We start from the raw sequence: 9,400 nt of genomic DNA on the forward strand, positions 1-9,400 counted from the left end.
TATTTCCTCTTTGATTTCTTCAGTGATCACTTCATTATTAAGCAGTGTATTGTTTAGCCTCCATGTGTTTGTATTTTTTATGGATCTTTTCCTGTAATTGATATCTAGTCTCATTGCGTTGTGGTCAGAAGAGACACTTGATACAATTTCAATTTTCTTAAATTTACCAAGGCTTGATTTGTGACCCAATATATGATCTATCCTGGAGAATGTTCCATGAGCACTAGAGAAAATTGTGTATTCTGTTGTTTTTGGATGGAATGTCCTATAAATATTAATTAAGTCCATCTTGTTTAATGTATCAATTAAAGCTTGTGTTTCCTTATTTATTTTCATTTTGGATGATCGTTCCATTGGTGAAATTGGGGTGTTAAAGTCCCCTACTATGATTGTGTTACTGTCAATTTCCCCTTTTATGGTTGTCAGTATTTGCCTTATGTATTGAGGTGCTGCTATGTTGGGTGCATAAATATTTACAATTGTTATATCTTCTTCTTGGATAGATCCCTTGATCATTATGTAGTGTCCTTCTTTGTCTCTTCTAATAGTCTTTATTTTAAAGTATATTTCGTCTGATATGAGAATTGCTACTCCAGCTTTCTTTTGGTTTCCATTTGCATGAAATATCTTTTTCCATCCCCTCACTTTCAGTCTGTATGTGTCTCTAGGTCTGAAGTGGGTCTGTTGTAGACAGCATATATATGGGTCTTGTTTTTGTATCCATTCAGCCAGTCTGTGTCTTTTGGTGGGAGCATTTAATCCATTTACATTTAAGGTAATTATCAATATGTATGTTCCTATTCCCATTTTCTTAATTGTTTTGTTTTTGTTACTATAGGTCTTTTCCTTCTCTTGTGTTTCTTGCCTAGAGAAGATCCTTTAGCATTTGCCATAAAGCTGGTTTGGTGGTGCTGAACTCTCTCAGCTGTTGCTTGTCGGTAAAGGTTTTAATTTCTCCATCAAATCTGAATGAGATCCTTGCTGGGTAGAGTAATCTTGGTTGTAGGTTTTTCCCCTTCATCACTTTAAATATGTCCTGCCAGTCCCTTCTGGCTTTCAGAGTTTCTGCTGAAAGATCAGCTGCTAACCTTATGGGGATTCCCTTGTGTGTTATTTGTTGTTTTTCCCTTGCTGCTTTTAATATGCTTTCTTTGTATTTGATTTTTGACAGTTTGATTAATATGTCTTGGCGTGTTTCTCCTTGAATTTATCCTGTATGGGACTCTCAGTGCTTCCTGGACTTGATTAACTATTTCCTTTCCCATATTAGGGAAGTTTTCAACTATAATCTCTTCAAATATCTTCTCAGTCCCTTCCTTTTTCTCCTCTTCTTCTGGAACCCCTATAATTCGAATGTGTTGGTGCGTTTAATGTTGTCCCAGGGGTCTCTGAGACTGTCCTCAGTTCTTTACATTCTTTTTTCTTTATTGTGCTCTGCAGTAGTTATTTCCACTATTTTATCTTCCAGGTCACTTATCCGTTCTTCTGCCTCAGTTATTCTGCTATTGATCACTTGTAGAGTATTTTTAATTTCATCTATTGTGTTGTTCATCGTTGCTTGTTTCATCTTTAGTTCTTCTAGGTCCTTGTTAAATGTTTCCTGCATTTTCTCTATTCTATTTCCAAGATTTTGGATCATCTTTACTATCATTATTCTGAATTATCTTTCAGGTAGACTGCTTATTTCCTTTTCATTTGTTACGTCTGGTTTTTTATCTTGCTCCTTCATTTGCTGTGTGTTTTTCTGTCTTCTCATTTTGCTTATCTTACCGTGTTTGGGGTCTCCTTTTTGCAGGCTGCAGGTTCGTAGTTCCCGTTGTTTTTGGTGTCTGTCCCCAGTAGCTAAAGTTGGTTCAGTGGGTTGTGTAGGCTTCCTGGTGGAGGGGACTAGTGCCTGTGTTCTGGTGGATGAGGCTGGATTTTGTCTTTCTGGTGGGCAGGTCCACGGGTGGTGTGTTTTGGGGTGTCTGTGGACTTATTATGATTTTAGGCAGCCTCTCTGCTAATGGATGGGGTTGTGTTCCTATCTTGTTAGTTGTTTGGCATAGGGTGTCCAGCACTGTAGCTTGCTGGTCGTTGAGTGAAGCTGTGTGTTTGTGTTGAGATGGAGATCTCTCGGAGAGTTTCTCCGTTTGATATTACGTGGAGCTGGGAGGTCTCTTGTGGACTAGTGTCCTGAAGTTGGCTCTCCCACCTCAGAGGCACAGCACTGACTCCTGGCTGGAGCCCAAGAGCCTTTCATCCACATGGCTCAGAATAAAAGGGAGAAAAAGTAGAAAGAAAGAAAGAAAGAGAGAGAGAGGGAGGGAGGAAGGAAGGGAGAAAAGAAGTATAAAAAGAAAGAAAAGAAAGTAAGGTAAAATAAAATAAAAAAATAATTATTAAGAAAAATTTTTTTAAAGTAAAAAAAAAAACCAGACGGATAGAATCGTAGGACAAATGGTGAAAGCAAAGCTATACAGACAAAATCTCACACAAAAGCGTATACATACACACTCAGAAAAAGAAGGGAAGGGGAAAAAGTAATAAATCTTGCTCTGAAAGCCCACCTCCTCAATTTGGGATGATTCGTTGTCTATTCAGGTATTCCACAGATGCAGGGTACATCAAGTTGATTGTGGAGATTTAATCCGCTGCTCCTGAGGCTGCTGGGAGAGATTTCCCTTTCTCTTCTTTGTTCGCCCAGCTCCCGGGTTTGGCTTTGGATTTGGCCCCGCCTCTGCGTGTAGGTGGGTGGAGGGCGAATGTTCTTCGCCCAGACAGGACGGGGTTAAAGGAGCCGCTGATTCGTGGGCTCTGGCTCACTCAAGCCGGGCGGGGGGGGGGGGGGGGCGGGGGAGGGGCACGGAGGGCGGAGCGAGCCTGCGGCGGCAGAGGGCGGCGTGACGTTGCACCAGCCTGAGGCGCGCCGGCGTGACGTTGCACCAGCCTGAGGCGCGCCGTGCGTTCTCCCGGGTAAGTTGTCCCTGGATCCTGGGACCCTGGCGGTGGCGGCTGCACAGGCCCTGGGAGGGGAGGTGTGGATAGTGACCTGTGCTCCCACACAGGCTTCTTGGTGGCGGCAGCAGCAGCCTTAGCGTCTCATGCCCGTCTCTGGGGTCCGAGCTTTTAGCCGCGGCTCGCGCCCGTCTCTGGAGCTCCTTTAAGCAGGGCCCTTAATCCCCTCTCCTCGCGCACCAGGAAACAAAGAAGGAAGAAAAAGTCTCTTGCCTCTTCGGCAGGTCCAGACTTTTCCCCGGACTCCCTCCCGGCTAGCCGTGGTGCACTAACCCCTTCAGGCTGTGTTCACACTACCAGTCTCTCCCTGCGCTTGGACCGAAGGCTGGCCGAGCCTGAGCTCCCAGCCCCGCCCGCCCGGGCGGGTGAGCAGAGAAGCCTCTCGGGCTGGTGAGTGCCGGTCGGCACCGATCCTCTGTGCGGGAATCTCTCCGCTTTGCCCTCCGCAGCGCTGTTGCTGTGCTCTCCTCCGCGGCCCTGAAGCTCCTGCCCTCCGCCACCCGCAGTCTCCTCCCGCGAAGGGGCTTCTGGTGTGTAGAAACCTTTCCTCCTTCACGGCTCCCTCCCACTGGTGCAGGTCCCCTCCCTATCCTTTTGTCTCTGTTTATTCTTTTTTCTTTTGCCCTACCCAGGTACGTGGGGAGTTTCTTGCCTTTTGGGAGGTCTGTGGTCTTCTGCCAGCGTTCAGTAGGTGCTCTGTAGGAGTTGTTCCACGTGTAGATGTATTTCTGGTGTATCTGTGGGGAGGAAGGTGATCTCCGCGTCTTACTCTTCCGCCATCTTCCCCCTCTTCCTCTGGTCTGTTCTTACAGAGCTGCATAGGCTCTTAATAAAATGTTACAGGCTTTTAATTTCAGAAGCATTGTGGTGGGTACTTTCAAGAAGCAAACTTGGTTGTAGCTTTTCTTTCCCCATCTTCTGGAAATATAGGAACTATTTCTTATTTATTTTTATATTCTTAGAGCCTAGAACAGTACCTGGCAATATGGCTCAATAATAATTTGTCAAGTGATTGGTTGAATGAGTGAATGAATCAATCACTCAATCTAATAAAACTCTTTTGCTTTCTGGCCCACCCCATGTCTTCATTCAAGCATTTGTCTGTCAAGTTTAAAGTGTCTGTGCTCACATTATGGTGCATTTGCTCGTGTTGTTCAACACCCTGAAAGGTATACTACTTTAGAGTGGCATTCTGCTTTATTTAACAGGTTATAAGGTAGATAAATGGGTATATCAAAAGATGTTTAGGATTTCTTTTAATAAATTAGGGTAGTGGTTCTTAATGTGGTTAATGGAACGGTGCCAATCTGGCTACTTCAGAATTATCTGGGAAACTTGAAACAGTTCAAATTTCTGAGCCTTACTTCTGTATTTTTGAAAACTTCCTCAGGTGATTCTGATACTCAACCAGATTTGAGAACCACTGCCTTATTCTTTAAAATAAGATCAAAACTTCTAAAATCCTAGCTATTGGCAATTACCCAGAAATAGATCAAATAGTAGAGGCCCATTGAGAGTCTACCCAGGTAGCTTTTGGGAGGGAACTACTGGTCTCTCTGAAAGTTATACTTCTTAATGCAGGCATTCACCTAGTGCTTCTCTGGTCTTACACCAACAGTGTATTTATTGCATGTTCACTACCTCTTTCTCTGAATGCAAATTGGTACCCCTTTATCTTGGGATTTTGAGGCAGTTCTTATTTTAAATGAACTTCCCTCTTATTCTCACAAGTATAGATTAGCTACAGGGATCCATACTTTGGAGATGGAGTTCCATGCTCACAGAGATTATAAACCTGCCCAGTGACCCAAAACTGGTGAGGGGAACTCAGGGTCATGTTTGTCTCATTATACCCTCTGCTTCTCCTCCATGACTGTTGACTAAGGGTTTATACTGGCTCTGGAGCTCTGTATGCATTCCTCTAGTCCTTGCACCATCCCTGCAAAGAAAACAGTCTCTGGAGTCCTCCATTTTGTGGATGGAGTGTTTCCAAGAGTTGATCATCCCCAGAACATTGCTGCTATTCAAATGCTGTTGCCCACTCTAGCAAAGACTGCTCTGTGTTCACTAAACCCCATTGCCTTTTCCTCATGGATACACCACTACACTACATTTCCCAGCATCCCTTGTAGTTAGATGTGACCATGTGACTGAGTTCTGGCCAATAGAATATGGGCAAAGCTGATTACCCCACTTCCAAGCTTAGCCCATCAAGAAGCCCCAGGATTATCCTTTGGGCCTCTTCTCTTTTCCCATTGGCAGGCTGAATGCAGCAGATGAAAAAAGCCCTAGAAGATTCAGAAACAGTCTTGAATAATTAGGTGGATCCTTGTCAGACAGTCCTAAGGTTTTCAGATGATTTTTTATAGCCGCGAGCCTCCCCTGACCAATACAGCTAGCTGCCCTGCCTTTGACCCACAGCCTCTGCAGCTGTAACACCAATCTCTGACCTGAGAGCCCCAGAGCAGTGGGCAAAGGAAAGAGGTCTCTCAAAGGAGCTGCCAGGAGGGCAATGTGACATAAGGAAAAACACAGGCTTGGAGCTGGAAGAAATGGGTTCAAATTCTCACTCTTGGTCTGATTGTGTAACCTAAACTAATTGCTTTTTAAGCCAGAGAGTCTTCCCCTGTGAAATGGGAATAACATGAGATGACATATGTAAATGAATCTGGTAATGGAGCCCAGTAAATCTAAAGACTCTTCAGAAATGTAGCAAGAGTTTGGCAGAAACTGAAGGAAGTGTCAAAGGGGAACAGTTTGTAGCTTCAAATAGCAAGTCCAGGAAGTCGGAGGTACCCCCATGGCTGTACTGGGCAGCGTCCTGTGTGGCGGCTCTGTAGTGAGGGTTCTACGAGCATTATTACATCTGACCCTGTGATGGCTCCAGGAGGCTCTTCTAGGTCACTTGCAGCTGAATAATTTTTTGAGACACTTTTTTCTGCTTCTTTCTTGTTTCAGGATAGTGATAGAATGTAAGTTTGATGAGGAGAGGGCTGCCATCTTTTCCCCACTGTACACGGAGCACCTACCACAGTGCCTGGTGTGTTGTATGTGCTGTGTTTCTACAGGACACGTTGTATTTGGCTTAATGACTGACTCATCTCAGAGGATTAAAAGGGTAATTTGTTCCTTTGCTTTTGTCCTCATGCCTTCCTCCTCTCATCTGCAGGTAGAATGGTCAAGCCTGTATGTTCAGACTTCTGGACAACTTTGCCTCTGGAGTTGTTTGATGGCTTTTTGGTTCAGCGTCGGAAAAAAAAAAAAAAAAGAGGAAGTTGCAAATTATTCAGAAGAAATCCCTTACCCAGGTTAGTACTTTGATTTAAAGAAGTAGAACTGGCTTTGAGACATAGATGGGAAGGTAGTAGCATGTTCTTTCAGGGCTGGTGGCCCTATCCTGATCCCTGATAGAGCTCTGGGTAGACCAGAGCCTCTGATGGGGGCAGGGTGGGGGGGAAACAAGTGAACGCCTTTGGTTTGGACATAGAGTGCCAGGCAGGGTGGCCAATTCATCCTAATTTGCCCTGGACTTTCCTGGTTTTAAAACTGAAAGCCTTGCATCCTGGAGACCCCTTCAGTCCTGGGTAAACCTGGACAGTTGGTCACTACCACCATGCTTGAGGATCTATAGGGGGAGATCATCCTGTCAAGCATAGTGTGGGGGAAATGGAGCCTTCCACATTCAAATGGACCCTGAAGGCTCAGATGTTAAGAACTCAGTTTGCTGAGATGGACTAAAGAATAGAGGCCCTTCCCCCTGTTCTCTGGATGCACCAGTCTTCTGAGATTCATGAACATTCCTATGAGGGGCAGCTCATCCCCTGACCTCCCTCCACTCCCAGCATGACAGAGAATACATTTCTTTCTTGCTAGTGAAGATCCAGAGGCAGATTCAATTTGGCTTCGAAAAAGAGGGCAATGTGATGTTTCTTATATCTTGGGAGGTGAGAGAGAACTCATATCAGTTATACAAGACTTGCCCAAAGGACCAGAGCTAAATAATGGTAGAATCACTGCTTGAAACAGAGCTCTGTCTGGCCCAAATGTTGGTTTTCTTTCCATTCTACAGTACCTTAGGAGGCACAGTGGCCCTAAACACTGAATGAAAAGGAAAACAACAATTTGTTCATTCAAGTAGACTTTTGGACATGCTCTCATTCACAACTCTCTTTTTCTTTGTTTCACTGGATTGATTTTATTTAGCCTACAGCATCTGCATCCCTTCCTTCCAGTCCAAATTTCTCAGTCTTACTTTCAAGACTGCTGGCTTTAGCTCTAACCTACCTTTTCAGGAGTACAGCCCATGATGTCTTCCATGTACCCCATGCTTCAGCCAAGCAGGGCTCTCCATGCTTTCCCACCTCTACGTGTCTTTTGCTGGGCCTACTCCATGGAAGGCTCTTTTCTCCAACCTCCCTTATCAAGATCCTGCCATGCTTCAAATTCCCATGAAGACTTCCTTGATCCTTCCTTTCTGATACCCTGATTTAAATATGCCCTGCATTGATTTCGTGCCATAATAACTCATTCTGCTTACTAGAGGATTCCTTGAGGGCAAGACACAGACTATGCTGTTTTTTTGGTTTTGTTTTTAAATAATCTCTGAGATAACCTAGTACAGCAATCTACACATAGTAGGCACTCTGTAAATACTTGATGAAATGCAGTGCAGAGGATTAAAGGACAAGGGAAATCTTTAGATTTTCCGTAGAGTGTGACTTGGAATTGGGACAAAAGCTAATTTGATGGAATATGTTTGAGGAAAATCGGGTGGGAAAAAACAGATAATAGACACTGAAGTGAAAGAGTAAGGCCAGCAGCCCATTTCATTCTAAGAGTGTCCCAGAAAGTCTCAGAAGGAGCCAGAGACTGATCTTTCTGACCTTAATCCAAGTGTCAGGACACAGCTCCCTGTGGGTGGAAGCCCACTCCAAGGCTCTGCTTCTAGCCTGCAGTTAACCAGGGAAAGCAGTCAATCAGAGAATGTGCTGGATCTGATCTCCTGGCTGCTGAATTCATCGAGGTCCGTACTTCAAAGTGCTGGGGATGTCAGTTACATAAAGTTGTACGGCATTTTCTTCTATCCTGGGATGAGGGGAGGGTAATGGGGGAAGGAAGAGGGAAGGGGCGCAGCTATCAGCCCAAGAGAACTGCTGCAGGAGCTAGTGCTCTGCCTTGCCTCACCACACACATCTCCTCCAAATGTGCCCTTGATGTTGCATTCTCCAACCCAAACAAAAACCTGGAGAAAAAATGATTTTGTGGCTAGCTCTGTTTTCAATACCGTGGAACATTTGCCGGCCTGGTGATCCATCACCAGGCTTTTTTTTAACCCTGCAAGATGGCCACTTGCCTTTTTTATCGGCATGTTTGCATCCATGTTGCTACTTACTTTCTCTTGAGGCCAAGTTTTCTTTCTTTTTTTTTCCCCTGATTTTTGCCATCTGTGCCATATTTCTTTAGAGTTTTTCTTCTCTAATCCCCTCTTTAGTGCCAGGAGAAGTAATACCAATGGGCTGGAGAGATTCCAATGCTTGATGCACAGAACTGGCTAAAAATCTCAACAATATCACTTCACACACATTCTGGAAACTTCTCTCTTTCATGTTTGCAAGTGGGCATGTAGCATGGGCTGCATGAAGAAGGTAAGGCTCACAATTCAGCCCTACTCAGAGGCCGGTGAGCTCCCTGCTCTTAGAATGTGGACCAGTAGTCCCTGCTGCTGCCCAAAGACCTGGGAGACAAGAAGCTCCCAGTGATGTGAGGCGGCCAGGCCTAGGAATGACAATTCTAATTAAGAGAAATAAAGACCTCACTCTTTTCTCAGGTGTTGAATTCTGTCTAAAGTCAGGAGTTATGAAATCTGCGAAGCTTAGGACTCATCTACATCTTAAGAGAGCTGTGGAGACTCTCCCTTTTCCCATTAAATTGTCATGTGGTAGGTAGGAAGAGGCTGAGACTCATACTTTCACCAAATAGCTTAGTGGTCTCTGGATCTTAATTTCTTTATTCATAAACTGTAAGAGTTGGGGAAGTGCATGATTCTATATTAGGGGTCTATATTTCATGGTGTCCTCTCACATATTTTGATTGGATTGGTATGAAAAGCAGGGTCTAACAACTGGAATGCAAAATTTTATAGGGCTAAGGAAGTTTGTCCATTTTTTTTTCCTTTTCTTTTTCTCTCCACTTTCATGCATGTCTCCTTCTTGCTTCCAACTGGGAGAATCAATTCTATGACCACATAAAAGTCTCCTTAGGCCCAATATCTTAGGCTACTTTGGCAGTTCATAAAAGACGATCAAAGTTTTAGCTCTGTCTACCTGAGGCTCCCAGGCCAAACTAGAACTGAGTGTTCTAATTTGTATTGAATTGTTTGCCAAGCAAATAGGAAGCTCTTTCG

This window comes from Grampus griseus (genome assembly GCF_964374135.1).
Source record: "Grampus griseus genome assembly, chromosome: 1".
NCBI classification, from domain to species: Eukaryota; Metazoa; Chordata; class Mammalia; order Artiodactyla; family Delphinidae; genus Grampus; species Grampus griseus.